Source organism: Ambystoma mexicanum, chromosome 11, assembly GCF_040938575.1.
Source record: "Ambystoma mexicanum isolate Mex_15411 chromosome 11, UKY_AmexF1_1, whole genome shotgun sequence".
Lineage (NCBI taxonomy): Eukaryota > Metazoa > Chordata > Amphibia > Caudata > Ambystomatidae > Ambystoma > Ambystoma mexicanum.
The window spans coordinates 231993097-232011911 of record NC_090934.1 but is presented as its reverse complement, the minus strand read 5'-3'; the positions used below and the strand labels follow the sequence as shown (position 1 = coordinate 232011911).

The following is an 18815-nucleotide window of genomic DNA, read 5'->3' as shown; positions in this document are numbered from 1 at the left end:
TGGGCTTGTGCTTCTGTCAGGGCTGCTCAGGTCCTAGGCGCAGGAGCGACGCAGTACCAACCACCCCCTCAATGGTTTCAGTGCCTGCAAGACAGAGCTTTACACAGACCTCCTTAACCAGAGCGGGGAAGGAGGGTTAGGATCTCGATGAGTGGATAGGTAGAGGGATTTTAGGATAACCGGATCGAGGGTTGGGAAGAGGTTATGGATAGGACTGGGGATTTTAGGGTAAACGATGTCTGCACACTTTCCTCAAACTGGCTGATGGAACTGCTGTAACACCTCTACATGTAAAGGTGTTGCCACCTTCACCAGACCCCTTGAACAAACATGAAGGTGCTCTTTTGAGCTCTACAGCAGCATACCAGGATTAGCAACAAACAATTGTTGACATTAGCCCATTTACATTTTCATGAACACAGACACATGCGCACTAGCACACTTAGCTTTGCTTTAGTCTTTGAAGTCCTGTCCTGCAAAGGCTGTCAAGTCCTGTGACACAACCTTGCAGTCCGAGATTCCGGTTCGAATCAGGTTCAAACTAAAAGGAAACAAAGGACAAGCATTAGCGTATGTCTTACGTTCTGCTGGTCTCACACACTCTCACAAACTCTCTCAACACGCATTTAGCGTTTTCATATAATTATTCCAGGAATCTTAGGGTGCGCTGCCGCACGTGGCTTATCAAGCCCCAATGTTACTATTTGCCCAAAAACATGGTCTTCCCTCAGACCGGGTGTCAGGACGCGGCCTTTCCTCAGACCGGGTTCCCCAAGCTAGTGCTCCTTCATCTCATGCGCCCTTCCGGCGCTTTTCCCATGAGACGAATGCACTCGAAACCATGCACACTTCCTTCAGTTAGCAAACATGACTTTCCCCGTGAATCCGCCTACTTAGCTTTTGCGTGATGCGCAGGGGCTCTGGAAGGGGTCGGGGTATGCCCCCTGCGCTTCCCCTAGGATCCCAGACTCTGCCTGGGCTGAGCGGCACTTATCTTGTGTCAGCGAGGGGCCGGATCGTTGTTCCTGTGGCTCTAGGCCCCTCGCGTATGGGTTCCGGGGAGCTGCTGGGCTTACGTCCTCTCTCCTCGGTGTCTCGAGCACAAGCCCCGTGCCTTGGAGCTTGCGCATGCGCATTCGTCGCGCGCCACACCCAGCGCGGCTTCCCATTGGCTCGCGGGCCCGTGAAGCCTGCTGAGAATTGTAGTTCCGGCGGGCTGAACGCTGGATCAGTCTGCAGAAAGGGCACAACAGCCCTTTAAAGTACGGAAATCCTCTGGATCCGGGTTTCTTCATGGTCCCTGGCCCCACAGTCCCAATAGTACTGGGTCTAAGGCCAGTCTTACCCCTGACACAAGGTCACTCATGGAAATATATGGACAAAGCCCTCTACCACATCCATAGATACTTGGCAGGAGAGTGAACCAAGCATCCTGGAAGACCAGTACGAAGGGGTCTGGGACCCAAGTGAATCACAGATGCAAAATTGATGTAAGGGGGACAGGGACCCCGAGATTGTCCACAGGGAAGAAAGTCAAAACTATATTTGGCGGGAGTCAATACCCAGAGAAACCATAAAAGTTGAAACAAACGGTATAAGAGATCCTATGTGGAACAGTACCTGACAGAAGAGTATACCAGGTCTGATCAGGTGGACCTTTGCTGAAGCAAGGGTAGAGAACCCACGGAGCCAATACACCAGGGTCCGGGACACATATGAAGTTGGACGAGGCTCACATCAGACAGACATATGTGTCAGGGACCCCTAGAAGAGCAAGGGAACATCTAGTCCAGGCGTCTAGGCATAGAGTGAATTGGAGACAGCCCAGAGCAATCTGGAAACTAGATGAAAGAGAATGAAAAGTGCAAGAGATGGAAACCAGGGGCGTAGAATCCATTTTCAAAGGAAAATACATTTCCTGGAATCCTGAGTTATACAGCCACGTCCAGTAGGATAGTGCACCAGACTTGGCGCTACAATTTTAAGGCCTGGAAAAGGTACAACAATGTCTGAACTGTGTGAAAAGAAACCAGGGAAAATGTAATGGAGAGGGAGACATTGTCAAGGGCTTTAACGCTAGGACGTTGCTTACCAGGTCCTGGCTGCGAAGGTCATTTCCCCTTCTTGGAGGCACTAATTGCAGGTCGTCCAGGATGAATCGGGATCTATGCAGGCAGGAGACAGCCCCCTTCCATCCCAGGCGGATGTTAACCTGGGCAGGGTTGGGGACTAGTTCCCCCACACCACAGACTATGCTGCTTCTCGGATTTACGTGGCGCAAAGGCAATGGGGCCACAAGGGTCCCACTGGGCCGGTAAGCGCTGTTGATGTTGCAATCCGTCAGAGGATCCACTCTCTGGCAGGAAGGATTAGAGAGAGAAGAAGGATGCGGAGCAAGAACTAAATGGCAGGAGAAAAGGTAAGGAACTAGTGGGTGGCAAATAGCTGAAGTAGGCAGGTTTGCAGAATACAAAAGGCTCTAGCAAGCTATTAGGCAAAAAAGCAAGGCAGAACCCCAAAGGAACCATGGAGAGGCAAGGAAACAGACCTAACGCATGGGAGCGTTATGATGCACTGAGGAGCGGACATGCCAGCCTTTTATACTAAGCGCAGTGATTTTCTAGCATCAGCGGTCTACCAGGAGACAGAACGCAGCCCTCTGGAAGAGAATCACGTGAGCAGAGCATTGAAGGCTGCATTGTGACGAAAGCACAGCGTGGTCCCGAACCCAGAAACATCAACCAAACTGCGACTACCTCATCGGACATGCTGCCAGTGCCTCCCTGTGCCCACACACATCCCAGGGTACACAGACGGCAACGCGCCCGCCCCACACCCCCTGGGATACAATCGCCAGGATCCATCAGGTATGTGGTGCAGCGTGGAAGTCGATGGGCACAATGTGTAACAGACATCCCCTTAACAGTGTGAACCGATGACCAGAGGGGAGAGAGTCATCCCCTGGTCAACCAAAGGAAAATTTGAATTCTGGCGGATAGCACTAGTGGGGCAATTAAAGTGGACAGAAAACACTAAAGCTTCAGTGAACTGTGTTCTGAGAACTGATTTGGACTGCTTATTTTTTTTGTGTGAGAAAGAAGACCATTTCTGGGAAGGGAGACATTTGTTTGCCACATTGAACTTTTGGAAGACCCACCTTTTCTTTAGTTCAGGTTAGAGTGTAAGGGAAGGAAATAGGTTTTGAAACAGGAGGGTGAACCTTTTTACTTTGGCCTGTCATCCTGAGTCATTAGTATATTAGTTGAGGCGGGGAAACCTCTCTTAGTGATAGGCCAAGATAGGGTTTTCTTTTCCTTTTGTTACTTGAATAAATGTATTTGCCAACAAATATGCCACCACTGTGTTAGACCTGTGATTCTGAATCCTTACAGCATACACAACTGGAGGGACCAAAAGAGAAGACATGGCCTAACCCAAACACCTTTCAATCTTCTGTATGCTGGGTATGCTTTTATAGCCTAGCCTATCCTCTTCCAAGGGAAGGCAGTGTAGACTCCTCCCGGCTCCCATTGTTCTGCCTGGTCACATGCTCTCCTGGGCCAATCTCTGGCCAAGCTATCCTGGGATGGCTTTAAGAAGTAATTTGGACCTGCTCTTTTCAATCTTCATTTGTGGGATGGCAGTAATGTGCTCAGGCTGCTCTTTTTCCTCGTGGTGTTCGTCATATACTGGGAGGTTTTGTTTTCAGGTGGGTTTTGGGAGGATTCTCTGCTACCCTGAAATCTCTTTGTTCATTTTCTCTTGCCCCACCATTGCTCTGTATTGGGTTGGTGGTTCGCGTGTTGGGTGTTTTCAGCCCTTTTTGACATGAAGAATCCTAGTCCATCATTCCTTGTATGATTTCGATTCCACTCGGCTCATTCCAGTCTGGGTTTTCTTGGTTATGCCCAGGTGCATTCTGGGAGTTGCCATTCTGAAAATGACAAAAGAGTACTGTGAAAAATCCAGGGAGTTTGTCACCTCTCCCCAAGGGGCAAGGTGGCATTGTGATTGCATGTCTTTTATTACCATCTAAAAACCTGTTCAGGCCTGTGAGAAACCAGAAGGTGTCTCACCTACTAGGCTCTAGGGGGTCTCTTCCTCAGGTGTCCAGGGCACGGCCATCACCTTTGGATCCAGACCCTGGGGGTGGACCAGTGCGGGAGGATCAACTAGGTGAGGGGTTTTCGGGGAGTGGGACTGGGACACCGGAAGGTGAGAGGCGGTATCTCCCCGTAACACCTTTACTCCATCCTACCAGGTAGGATAATTGGGGACTGTACCCCCTCCCCCCCCCACTTCCCTTCACAAACACTTTTACATGGACTGCTCACTCTGGGAGAAAACTGACACACACACGAGCATTGTACCTGACGTGTCCCACGAGTATGATCAGGCAAGGTCAATTACTGGTCACAACTCACACCTGTCTTCCATTATGCTTCCCCACTCTGAGCGAGGCAAAGCACAAGAAGGAACAGCAGTTTCTAGACGGCAGATGAATGAGGGGAGAAAGATGGCAAACAAAGAAGGGAGCGCAAGGAGGGAGAGACCCTTGACCTTTTGGATGAGAAACCGTTACTTTCCAGAAACCTTCAGATTAAAAGACCAGGAAACCAGGCTGAAGAATCCTGCATTGTGTGTCAGAGATACCCAGAGATCTCCTACGTTACTGTCAGTAGGGGAGGAGCAGTAGCCACTGTGGTATGCCTTACCATCAGACCTAAGAGAATTGAGCTCCACACTCTTGTTTAGAAAAAGGTTGAAAACGCTTTTATTTAGATGTCTTCACTATGCTGGTGCTACTCTTGTCTATCACTCTAATCTGAGTTCTAAGACTCACTCGTATTTGTGCACGTTTGTCCTGTTGCTGACATTCCTTTATGTCTTCTTTTGCGCCCTTAAGCCTCTGGGACCATGGTGTGTGTTATAAGTGGTTTAAAGTAAAGTAAAGTGGTACCATCCTTGGCTCCAAGAACAAAGCAGCGCCAGAGTGATCAACACAGCCGGTGAGTTGGGGAGACCAATGCAAGACTGGTCTGAGTTGAAGTCAAAGTTGCAAGTGAAATATTGTATAACGAGCGCAAGACTGAACATAATTAACGCCTATGATGAAAGACGATGAGTAAAACTCAATTGCTGATGGGTGTTTGAACTTTAACAGAGAGAGATACAATACCAGTAACATGCTGGTCCAGCACTGCGGGAGTGCTCAATCAAAGGTCTTTGTGAGGTACCCAGCCAAGAATGGGCAGAAGCAAAAGTTTAAAGATGAAATAGATGAGTGAAGAAAATCAAAGTTGTCCTGCAACGGTTTAAGCAAACTCCATTGCATAGTTGAACGTCTTCGATGTTTGATACAAAGAGGAAAGCTTAGAAACTGATCATTTGTGTTTAATGGTCCGAGCCCGATTGAGGGAGACCGATTGGGAACATTGTGTTTAATGGTCAGAGTCTGAAGAAGGTTGACCAATGATGAACATGGTGTAAAAGGGGGTCTGAGGCTGGCGGAGGGGGGCCTGTGGTGAACATTAAACCACCCATGAACTTGTGAATGTGAAAATCCTAAGAAGAAAGGAACTTTTATATTTGTTTGGTACGTCAGGCACTCTGCAACAAGAGGCTTTTATCGGGAAAGAGACTTTAATGCCAAAGGTCCTGATACCTGTGTTTTGGAACTGCATCCTCGTGGCAGAGAATCCAGAGTGTGTCCGATGTTCAAGTGTAAAGCCTTGTCACGTGCTGAAAACGTGGGGAAGGAAGCCAACTGCTCAACTATCCTAACATATTCTTTCTTGAAAACCTTTCTTTTGTATACATTGTTTTCCCACACCATTTGTATTTAGAAGTAAGGATTGGCAATAGGTTTATTACTATGGGCCCTTTTATTTTGACAAAGACTCCTCAAGGAGTTATGTGATGGTCATAGCTTTCTCCCATCTTTAGATTTAGCATTAGATAGGCGTTTAACCAACCCATTGAAGTTCATAAAACACTCTTGAACTGTGATCACTTGTGTCTGTCTTCACTGTTTGATACATGCCTACTTTACAGTCCCTAGACCTAGGATCTTGGTCCTATACTACAAAAGAAACTGTCCAATGGTGCTCATCAGTGAGGTTGTTACAAACAATAAAGTCCTTTGTCCGAAAGCCTGTTTTAACCTAGATTCTGTCCCTACCACTTACAACGAAACATATAACTCAAACAAAGATACACTGAGGCCTACAGCACTTGCATTTGAACGGTGTTTGGTTTCTGACCCCCACTCAGGCATGTTGTCCTTCATAGGGCTCCCTGCTCATGATGCACAGTTAATGCAGTGGTCAGAATGTATTTTCAAGTGCTCGCGCTCCAGCACAGTTCAGTCAAGTTCCATGAGTGCTTTTATCTAGTTCTAGTCCTTTTATCCCCTTTTCTGGTTGAGCGTTCTGGGTATCGTCTACCAGGAAGGTCCTGATCATTGACGCCCTCAAGGCAGTTTTTAACTAGTACCCTATCTTGGGTTTTCATTTCTTGTACCCACCCTTGGAGTGTGGTGTCTCTCTTAAGCTGTGGGGTTCTGTTGTTCTGACCCCAGCTGGGATCTTCGCCTCTTACTCTGCTTTGGCATCTTATTTCGCTCACCCCGCCTTGGAGTTGTCCTTCTCTCACCCTGCCCTGGGGCTAAATTCTCTCACCCTATCTTGGGTCTGTCATTCTCTCACCCCGTCTTATGGTCATGTCTCACTCACCCTGCCTTGGAGTCTGGATTCTCTCACCTTACTTTGGGGGGCATCCTCCTCTTACCCTGCATTGGTGTCTGTGTTAATTTACCCCGTTTTGGGGTCTGATTCAACCTCCCCTCCCCTCTCCCAGTTCCCCCGGAGCCACCACATTCCTTTACGGTGCTCCTCAGGAGAATTGGGGAGTTTGGTCTCCATGATTCCACTTCTGCAACAAGTTCCTGCTGCTCCACATCGGGCAGGGCTGGCCGGCAGGCTGTCTGTGTGAATCCAGTGCCGGCTTCTTGGCATGCTGGTATTTCGGCACTATTCCCTAACTTGATATTTATTTATTTCTATGGCACTAAAGATAGGCCCGTAGGCATGGGAGCACACAAACAGAAAAGACAAACACATCCAGTCATGTTACCAGAACAGTGAAGAACTATCAACAAAACAAAGCAGTTTTTAGACCACACTTAAAGCAATCCAAAGAGCGACATGCTCTCAGATCAGGTGGAAGTGCATTCCAACACTTTCGCGCAGCATAAGGAAAGAACCTCTGAGAGACCATATTCGATCTAACTTTGGGCACAGACAAAAGCATAGAGTTGTTAAATCGATGGGCCCTCACAGTAGGTAGCAGCAAAGTTTGTCAGACAGATATGCTGGACTTGTGCCATATAAGTACCTGTGTATTATAGAAAGTAGGTGAAAGGTAATTCTTGAGGCTACCAGAAGCCAATGCAAGGCTTTACTGGCCTCAAAGATGTGATCCCCCCTTTGAGAGCCCTCAACAGCCTGCACCACATTATTCTGCACTGTCGGCAGTCGGACAATTACCCCTTTACCACTGCCATACAGGAGACAAGAACAATCTAGCTTAACTTCCACCATAGCCCTAGCAATTTTGGCCCGATTATCATGGCTCAAGAACAATTGCAACTGTGCTAGTAGTTTGAGATAATACGAGGACGTTGAGACAAGACTGCTCACATGCGCCATCAGATTAAGCTCCTGATCCAAGATTATACCCAGTGATTTAACCCTAGGAAGTGTAGCAATCTTACAACTAGCGAGTTTAAATTCACCAAACTCCGAACCAAGCTTTCAAAGTTGGGCTCCTGTACATGTAATCATCAGCTCAGTTTGGTGTTGCTGAGTGCTAAGCCACTTTCAACCATCCAATTCTGGATCAGTGAGAAAACCGAGTTGATGACTTCAGTGTCTTTGATGGTATAAAACACTGAATATAATCTGCATAATTAGTATAGCACACCTCATTAGCATCAAGCAGATCAAAAAAGGGCAGAGTGAAGATATTAAATAATGTAGGTGACCAGCAGGATCCCTGAGGGACTTTGCAAGTCACCAAGAAATCGTTAGCCCTCATGTTCCCTGTGAACACCCTACCCAAGCGGTCAGACAGAAACGACTCAACCCAGCCAGCCACTGCAGGAGAAAAACAGGCAGAAAATAACAACCTAGATACCAGCACTACATTACCAATTAAGAGGAACGCTGCCAACAAATCAAGGATCATAAGAAGTGCAGTGCCACATCTCTCAAAAACCTGAAGCATATTCACCTTCAAATCCAACAGAGCCGATTCAGTACTATGAGAACTGCGAAAACCAGACTGTCGTCAGCCCAAAATCATATTGCTGGAGAGGAAATCCCATATTTGAATATAGGCCACCCTATCCAGAATGTTCAACAGAAACAGAGTGTTAGTAATAGATTTATAATTCAAAGGGATGTTTAAATTAAGTGTTGTTTTTTTAAGTAAGGGTGATATCCATGCCTGCTTAATACATGGTGGAACAAAACCTTTCCGACTGAGGTATTTCACAATCTTATATATATTTTGCACCTTGTAATACTTGTGTATAGGCGCGTTATAAATGCCATATGATATCAAAGGAATAGATTGTGAAGCCACAGTCCTTAACAATCATAGCAGGACAGGCATCACCCTTACAATAAGTGGGCTTAAGCTGTTGCAAGATGACTACGACCTCAGAATCCGTAACCATCCTAAACTCGAAAACAGGAGCGATAATCTCAGAGCTCAAAGAAGCAATATTTGTTTGCGTCCCCTCCCACACTGTAGTTGTGCTCACCAAATCATCCGGAATTTTCTTAATTTTGTCCACCATTGCACCCTGGATGGAGGTACACCATCCTTTATCGTTGATGACAGATGAAGTAACTGGACAGGGATCTTCAAGCTCCCTAAGATTTTTAAAGAGCTCTTAGTATCAGAGCTGGCATTTTCAATCCTCTGATCATATGTCAATTTTTTTGCTAGAGTAATGGCAGATTTATAAGCTTTGGCCGCAAGGTTACATTTGTTTGTTTTCTACTGAATTGGTTTTAGTCAGCAGCACAAAGATTTACGCTTAACTATTTTTATTTCTTGTATCTCACCCAAAAACCAAACTTTAGTGTTCTTAGTCTTAACGGAGCAGGTTTCTACTGGAGCCACTACATTAATTGCATCAAGCAACATCTTCTCATAAGCCTCAGCAAGATCAGATGCAGAAATATAGGTATTCAACATATTCAAAGTAGTTTCCAAATGGGATGCTAGTAGTTCCGCAGAGAGGTCACGTACGTTTCTGGAAGTAATAAGAATCCTTTCAAACTTCCTACACTGTAAAGTGTGAACAATATTTTAAAAAATCAAAGCGCGATCGGACCATAGACAAGGGGTCCCTTCTAGACTCCTGATGGAAACATTATGACTGTTGATCCAACCAAGAGTCCTACCTTTTTGATGGGTCAGATAAGTAACATGTTGAACAAAGCCCCCATTAGTTAATGTAGACTCAGTAGCTCTTGCCATAAGATTAGAACCATCAGAGAAACCAAGATTAAAATCCCGCAAAATTACAGGTTTAGATGAAACCTTGAAAGGGTCATTAACATATTGCATACTTGGGAGCAGAAATCGGGCATTGTAGAGGGGGATTGATATACAAGAATTATAATTTACTCCTTCAATTCATAGAGCGGAAAACCACACAGGACCCAGAACACCATCATATGATTGTCTGCCATAGAGCCCATGGGTAGCTCATAAGTCCAAACTCAATGATGTATGGGGTCTTGTGGCCAAAAGTCACAAAGCGTCTTCTACTCAATGATCTCGTTCTCACTGTCTTCTCTCTCTGACTTTGTTTCTACCCACAGCCCTGATTTACTCTCCTTCCAAGGTCTCTAAGTGTCGCTTGTACACATAAGCCTTGTGTTTCTCTTTATTACTGTTCGGGTATACTTCCCCAGCATGGGTCCCAGACCTCCTTCACCTGGTTAATCTCACAGTTCTCTTTCTCTAGTCACAGCCTTGGTTTACTCCCCTGCCAAGGTCAGTGAGTGCCACTTGTAACAGTGGTGGGCCTGTGATTGACTTCTTGGTCGCCATGCACATAAGTAACCCTAATGGGTTTACCGTCGTCAAGGTTATTTACGCTTACTAAGTCACTCCTCATGGCTGTCTGTTTGCTCCTTGAATCTACCAGAGCCGACGCCCAGATACCATTAATGGTAACCGGGTCATTAAGTCTTAAAAGGGACCGTTTGGCAATTGTAACTACTGGTGGTTTCAATGTAAGGGTGTGACCATATCCTGGAACACCCCATTCTTCACCTGTTACCCACTCTATTTCAATGGGTTCTTCCTTTCTATTAAAGGGACACTGTCTGGCCAAAACCCTTTCTCTCCACAAAAGAAACAAACAGTGGGAAAAGGTTTAGGTGTTCTACCCTCCTCCAGTTTTAAAGGTCCTTTAGCCCGCATTATTGGATTCTTTTCTCCTCTTTCTCTGGTTCTCTAGTTCCCATTTTATTGGGTGTGAGTGATCCTTTGTTTGTTTTTTACATCCCGTGGAGATGTGATGGGGGAAAGAGTTTTGGGGTCCTGATTTTATTTCTCTCTTTCCATTGTCTACCTTGTGTAGAAGTTGTAGATGTCTATTGGTTTCTGCATGGGTTTGCACAGTCTCTTTCACTAGTGTCATTGTAGGTTTGTTCACCTGAATGATGGGCCTTTAAAGGGAAGGGGTAAGCTATTAACAAGTTGCTCTAGGCCAGGATCTGCAGTACTTGGGGGAGACTTTTTTCCTAACCAGAGGGATAGAATGTTTTGAATCCTAGCTGCTAACTCTACAGGAGTCTCCCCTGGTTTCAATCTTATCTCTCGCAACTCGTTTCTATAAATGCTCTCTGTTTGTCCTACTCTGAGAAGCAGACCCTTCTTGATTTCATCATAAGCCGTAAATCCTAGTGGATTAAGGGTCTGGTAAAATGACTGCAAATTCCCTATAAATAATGGAGCTAAGTGGCGGGTTTTCATCTCCCCTCCCCAGTGGAACTGTTAGGCTAGCCGTTCAAAGTCTTTTTTAAAAAGTACCCAAATGCCCTCCATTATAGGGTTGCAGGATTCCATGTGGAAGGTGGTGTGTTTGATTGGCCGCCACTACCGCTGCAATACCCTCCTGGAATCTGGCTTCTTCTTCTACCTTGTGGGACATGAGGCATTCCAGCAGAGGTTCACGGGTACTCATGGTGGGCTCTTGGTTAGACTTTTTCCTGGAGAAAGAATGAAAGAAGAAGGAAACAAAATAAGTGTTCCAAAAAGAAAAACTTCTACAAATGTTTGTTCCTCTGCTTCACTCTGAAGGGTAGGACTAAAGGAGTCCTACCCCACTTCTATAGGCTTCCCGTCAGAACTTGTACTGCCACGATCAGGTGGGGTAAGACTTTGGGTTTTCTCAAACTAGGTGTTGTATAGGGTCGTGTGTAGTCCCTGGTGGCCAGTTTCTGCCCACACCTGGGCCGGTTTGAAAAAAAAATACAAATAAAAAAAGATTTTTTTTTTTATTGAAAGCATATTTTCTTTTGCCGTTGTCTCTGTTACGATCATCACAAGACATTCCATCTCGGTGTCCTCGTTCACTTGACAAAATCATTCTGCCTAAAGGCTTCTGTACAGGTTAGAAATATTTGACCATAGAACATCAAGCGGCCATTGACTTCATTGTGCCACAATGAATGCTTTGTTGTAATGTGTCTATCTTTCCCATCTCCCTGGCATGCTGCTCAAAGTTTGGGATGTCCTGTGAGCGCGCTGCTTTCCCTATTCAGCCAACCTCTGAAGGCTGAAAGTAGAAGCACGCAGGCTTGACATGCGGCCAACTTTGCACCAGACCTGCAGATGAACTTAACTGTTCTGCTGTTAAATCTCAGTTACCAGTTTAATGGTAAGCACTACATAATATTGCTCATTTTACTGTAGCCAATATGTGGCTCAGTGGGTTGAGCGCTTGCTGCTCCGATGTGTGTATGATCTGCAGGTTGCAGGTTCGAATCCCAGCAAGGCCATCTCAGCATTTCATCCTCTGAGGTCGATAAATGAGTACCAACACAGGTTGGGTGATATTGTATGCATATTTGTTCTACAAAAAAAAGAGCTTAAGCGTAAGTGCTATAAAATAACATATTATCATTTGGCCTTGGACGTCTGCTTGCATTCACAGTAATTTGACAATATGATCTGTACACACAGATATTAATGATACATATGGTGATCCATTCTTGTATGATATTTATATCACATTAGAGAAATCATAACCATATTTTTCGTAGCGTACTTAGGACCAATGCTATTTGATGCCATTTCCTGTTTTGTCAAGGGGTGAAAGGTTGTGTTTCATCACTTCCCGGTATGTCACTTTTGGGTGGGGTCAAATTATATCACTTCTGTTGATGTCATCAGAGGTCAAGGGTCATGAGGCGAGGGGTGGGCCACTTTTTTTTCGGTATCCGGGCCTATTTCTTGCCCCAGTCCGACCCTGGTTTTGTACCCAAACTTCCTAGTGGTGGAAGGTCTTTAGTAGTACTTATCAACAGGTTTAACCTTTGGTTGGGTCCCACTCAATAACCCAATAGTCGAGCCCCACCAGCTAATGGCCTTGCTTTAAAAAGGAGGTTTTGGTGGAGTTTGGGAACCTTTCATTTGGTTAACAGCGATTGTTTAATAGTACAAAGGTATTCTGTTGGGGAAACCTTTAACTGACCCTCTTGCCCTTGAAAATCTTTAACTGTTATCACCATGGGGAAAAAGGAAGGGGAAGAAAATGGAGCAGTTTCCCGAACCACTCCCAGAATATTAAATGACTCAATGTCCCTCTAAGGAACAAAACTGATTTGTCTCCTTTGTAGGGGGCTTGTCTTGGTCTGGGTTACTCTATACTCTCAGGCCCCCTAGTTAGTATCAACCAGGTCAGGATCCCACACTTGACACCATATATGGGAGTGTAGGAGTAAGTCAGAACCAAGGGTGGCATGTTGATTGACAAAGACTTTTATTAATAACAAAAATAGGGGGGAGTTGGAGTAAATCCTAACAAGCCCTACCTGTAAGAGGGGTTTCCCTGCATCACCAAAACAAGCTAATGAAAATGCCTGTGTCAGAATGTCCAAAATGTCCAAAATGTCCAAAATGTCCAAAGTAAAGTAGGCCGTCCTGCGTCCAAATTCTAACCTATCCCTCACAAGCTAAACTCAATGTAAGGTGAAAAAGGAAATTGTCTCTTGGCTGTCTACCTGCAGCCCAGCTTTATAGTTCAAAACAAATGCTCCAGCCTCAGGAGTCATCCAGGGGTCCCAGATTCGTCTTGGGTCCTGTTCTCTAGTGGCATCCCAGGTACCTTGGGTTAGTGGGACCTGTAGAAAACAAAGACAATTAATGAACATATTTGGACTGGGCTGTAATATACAAGATAAACAACACCTTAACTTGTCCTTACAGGTTGCTCAGGTGGGGGGATCCTCACACAGTATCACTTATTTGAGTCTAAAGAAAGTGTACTGCCTATGTTCTAAATCTAACCTGCCTTTCTATGCTGTTATCCAATGCTTTATGAGTCTTATAATTTTTAATAACTATCAGCAGTTGGTGCATTTTAAATTGAATCTAAAGTATAGTGTGGTACTACCTAGATGTGTATATATTTACCAGTATGAGGATAGTGTTGCCCAAAGTACAATGTGTGTTATTTATGTGTGTATTTTTACCTGAACCATATTTTATATGAAAGAACTGTGTTACAACATACGGTAGTGTGTGGACATTCCTTTGTGGGGCCTTGGGTATTCACTGTACCAAAGAACCTGCCTGCATCACCTCCTGAGAGTCTCAGTCTTGGGTGCTCGTCCATTGCTACCACATAGAGAACCTTGGCTGGGGTGCTCTGTGCCACTACCCCAACCATATAGTGGGTAGAAGTACAGATACCACCCACCAGTCTTTCCATGACCCATAGTATTTCCCAAAAGATAGACCACCCAGAGGGGCGTCGACAGGAGGGGTTTCTCTGCCGACTTGCATCTGGTGAAGTGTAGTGTTTTTTAGCCTTCAAATTCTGAACCTCCAAGGTCAGATTCTGCACAGAGTTGGTTACGTCCTGTATCTGTGGCATGTCGAAGGTCTTGGTTTTCTGGCATCACAAGCTCTCACAAGCAGCAACCAGAATAGGTTCAATTACCTAGGATCTAAGCGTCATAGAAGACTTGGAGGTCTTCTTGCGGTAATGCAGGCGTTCAGTAAATAGGTATGGGCGATCCTGTCTGGCCATCACCTTGCTATTCCATTGTTAATATCCTCGGGCACAACAAGGTGGCGTCCCGCAGAAAACCCACGGTCAGCGGAAAAGCCAGCAGCATCAAAACCCCACACTGGACAGTCAAATTATACCAGCTAACAAGTTATTGAACTAGGTACTCCCATGTACCAGTTGATGGAGGAAGGAAGGAAGTCTTCAGGACTAAGAGTGGATCCAGCAGGCAGAGAAACATACTGAAGGGGCTGGCAGTAATGAAGCAAGAGATGGAAACATGGAAGATAAAACAGGAGGAAGCCAGAATAGTAAGAAACTAGGAACAAGGAAAGAGAGAGCCACAGGCCGCGCCACCTCAGGTAGGAATCAAGCCAGAGGGTTGGGACACGCCAAATGGGACGCCAGACACAGCAGGCGCAGTTTTGGAAAAAACTAGACCGCTGCTGCCGTTCAGGCAGAAACGTCGTGGCAATCCTTAATGGTTTCCTACGTTTACAACAATGCTATAATGACCACTGGGAAGTTGTGACAGATAGGTACATTGGAATTGGATGATGAACCCATCTAATCGATATACTACCAGGCATTGATCCACTGGCAATGGAGTGCTTACCTGGACATTTGATATCAATCCTTACCTTGAAATTAGTACCTTATAGTTTGACCAATCCCTCTTGAAATGGGTGGGTGAGTACCTGGTAATTTCATGACAACCCCTTATAGAGGTTGATTACAAGGGCATGTGATGGCCTTGATTGACAATGGGATGCACACTTGTGCATTTGTTGATTATCAATGGCAATGTGATCAGTATCTGGCCATTGGATGTTACTATTTGGTGCTCGGACATTATATTGTAGTCCCTGCCAATAGACTGAGTACCCAGGCATTTGATGTAACTATCTGGAAAGGTTGAGTACCCAAGCTTTCAGTGGTATTATCTGGAAATGGATTGAGTACCTGGGTGAACAATGGCAAATACCTAGAAATGGTATGGCTTCTTACCACATGGTGGCAGTCCTTGGCAATGGTATGAGTATAGGTGCATCTCATGGTAACGTGTGGCAATGGTATGAGTGCTGAGTCAGTTTTATGGTAATCACTAGCTACAGTGTACCTGCAAATTTAATGGCAATACCCTTCCGGGGTGGGTGTACCTTCCATTTGTCCGAATGCCTGTACATTGGCTAAATATACCTGTCCTTTGATATGAGTACGTAGCATTTGATAGCAATGGATGGCATAGGATTTGAGTATATTGACGTGATGGAAATACTTGGCAGATGATCTCAGCACCTCAGTATTTGATAGGAATATCTTACTTGATGTAAATACCTGGGTACTGGATGGGAATGCCTATCATTTGAGCCGAGTACTTGGCAGACAATGCAAATACATGCTGCATGCTATGAGCATTTACAGGCAATGCATGGCAATACGGAAGGATGTCACTATTGTAAAGCCCAAATATTCACTTTTTCAATGCTTCGTTGATTGCTGCCTTGTTTCACTAATATCAGGTATTACCCAACTCTTCAAGACTGCATGTATCATCTACAAAGCAGTCACGAGTAGCACACCAGCGCACCTTGCAGCTAAGCTCCACTATCTGGTGGCAAGAGGACCTGCAAACAATCCTTCACTTGTGTTGGCTCAGAATGCCCCATAATTCACCAATTTCCCAAATCTGTTAAAACATGAATCTTTCAACAACACCTGACCAAGGACTAATTCCAATGGATGCAGATATCGATGCACAAACCTCACAGTACTGTGTGATTGTTAATAGATGCCAGCCCAAATGCTGGCTCCCCACACTCTGTACAGTGCCCTACTGCTCTTGATCTAGGTCCGTGCTTTAAACAATAATACAAATAAATAAATAACTGAATAGCCGTAATGTTACTCATCTAGGAAGGATAAAAGGGAGAGTCTGACTTTTTCGATTTTAAATGGCCATCATGTTGCACCATTTCTTTAGCAGTACATCACTGCACTGAACCATATTAGTGAAATTGATCACTACGCTTCTCATCTACTGCTGTGATCACTATTTAAACTGCAGGTTACACCGTGAGCCATTTATCTTTGCAAGTGATACACATTTACTGTTATATTGGTTAATAACACCTTTTATTTCTGACTGCCTGCTGCGTCTGAAAAGATTTCAAGGCTCAAGAAAGTTACTCTTGTCAGTAACCTGGTATGTGACTGATCTTGCCCCAGTCCAACTGGCCTTTCAAGGGCACACGCCTTTTGGGGTGCACTCATGTTAGCGCTGCATACTTAGGGCACTTGAGCTCTTATAAGTTAGCAAATCCCTTCCATAGATCTGTATGTTTCTCCCCCTCTCTTGAACAGGCCATGGGTTGACTTTGTTGTTGTGAGGGCTCCGAGTTGCCATGCTGAGCCTAAGGCTACAGAGGGGCGAGCGGGGGCTGGGGGATTTTACTATTGAAGATTTTTTTTTATTGCCACGGCTAGCTGGATAAAGAAAACTTCGCATCTTTCCCTTTTCTTTGAAGCAGATGCTCAGTTTAAACACGGCTCCTTGTTGCAGGCTGATGAGGGCTTGCTCAGTCTGCGTCGTGTTTTCTAATATGCAGCCGCTCGAGAATATTGTGGAATAATTCCGGATGCAGGCAGGTCACGTAATGCATGGTTTCACACCATAAAATGGATCGCAAGCAACCAGGAATTAGTGACACGTTTCTTCACAAAAACTACTGTAAAAAAAAGCCTAGCCCTTTATTTCGGACTGAGCATGCGCATAGAGAGTGCGCAGGCTCACTTTTCAAGGATAGGATTTTTTGATGTTCCACCGGATGTGAAACACACTTTGTGACCCGCTGCAGGTACCGCAGTCCGGTCAGACTGCAGACAGACAAGGTACAGTCCTATTATTTTACACAGCATAACATAAAAGATTTAGAATTAAACCGATTGAACGTCCTTGCATGGAATGGTACGTGCATTGCCGGAAAACGTGAGATGAAATGCCTTCAGGTTGAAATGGCCGAGGCATTTTTTAAGCTCTAGATACACATACAGCCTAGAAATAAGCAAGTTTTATCTGAAAAATAAACGCATTTTTAGAAAGGAAGGTGTATGTCCACGATCACAAAGGGGGGGCAAGTTTTATTTATTTAGAACTTGGAGGAGGGGTGGGGCTGTAATTTCAAAATGAACAATTAGCCACCGGACCACGCAGCGTTTCGTTCTTTCACGCTATAATATGAGTGCCTAGTCTCAGTACAGCTCCTTTGGGCAGTGATATGATATGATATTGCAATTATAACGCGCCTATACACAAGTGTTTCAAGGCGTGACGAAGCAAGGGAGGGGGACAGAGGGAGGACAGACAACGATCTTACTAGGCCGGGTGACATTGAGATCGGGCAAGTGCACAGGGGGAGGGGTGGGGAAAAGTGGAGGGGTGAAGTGCTGTGCATGGGATCAAACAATAAGAAGTGCGCCCAACAGCAGGGACATCTTAAGCATTTTTGGGGCCCTGGGCATGGATATCTTTGGTGTCCCCCTCCACCAAACCAAAGGAATTAAGTGATCAAGAATATCTGGTGGCACCCTCTCCCCCCCCACCGTGATCATAACCTATAGGTTGATATACTGCCTCGCAGCATTCAAAATAAGCATGTTTACTTCATTTAAGTCCCCTTACCCTCTTCATTCTTGCTCTTATCAGAATGATCAACAAGTAGCATTTGGAGGCCAACATTAGCAATCTACGAAGAGGCTACTTCTCTTCTAGTATAGAAACAGGATACTTTTTATCAGTAGCATCCTGGAAGGTATGCAGCCTGTAGTATTAATGCGGGACTGTATGTAAAAGGTACATGTAACCCAGAATAGGCAGAGAAATCACATTAGCTGCCTCAGAGAATGCAAAAGTGCTGAAGCATGGATAGAGTAGACCAAATGAAAGGAACGAGAAAGCTACGCATAGCACAGCATGGATAGTGGATGCAGATTAGAAGCTACCAGGAAGGTGTCTATCCAGACAGACTGAGATTAGAAGTGGGACATGGTTTTCAAATAGAGTTGCCATTAGAGATCAAGGGAGCAAGTGCCTGTGGTGTACAGTATACCAATGCTCACTATTATAGTGGAAGCAACCCTATAGCGGGTGAAACTATGAGTGAGGCTTTTATGAAGATCATACCCTTGAGAAGGAAATCACTCTCAAGGGTTGACAATTTTGAAAGGTTTAGGGAGTGGCAATACAAGACTAAATGAGATGCCCTGGATCACACATTGCTTAAAGGGAGAGAATGGGATTTGTGCCAACTCTGCAATTTCTACATTTGAACATTTTCTTTTCCAGCTCTTACCATGTACTAAAACGATCTCATTTTATAAAACTGACTTGCAAAGTACACAAATCACATTTCCAATCGTACCATTTTTAAAACTAAAATATTACCGAAGGGCGTTACGAAAAATGGGAATTATTCTAGCTTCATTCTCTCCA

The 18815-nt window shown here is 45.0% G+C and overlaps 1 protein-coding gene across 5 annotated transcripts in view; it reads left to right on the top strand.

Annotated features, from left to right (window-relative positions):
* The window catches only part of LOC138503311 (uncharacterized), a 391310-nt gene that overhangs the window by 33473 nt on the left and 339022 nt on the right, over positions 1-18815 (top strand). Inside the window, exon 1 of one of the 5 annotated variants that reach the window (XM_069622929.1) lies at positions 17102-17215. The exons of the other annotated variants lie outside the window; for them this stretch is intronic. The gene's annotated coding sequence lies outside the window, so the exon portion shown is untranslated. Of the gene's footprint in view, positions 1-17101; positions 17216-18815 lie in introns of those variants that run through there. 5 annotated transcript variants of the gene reach the window in all.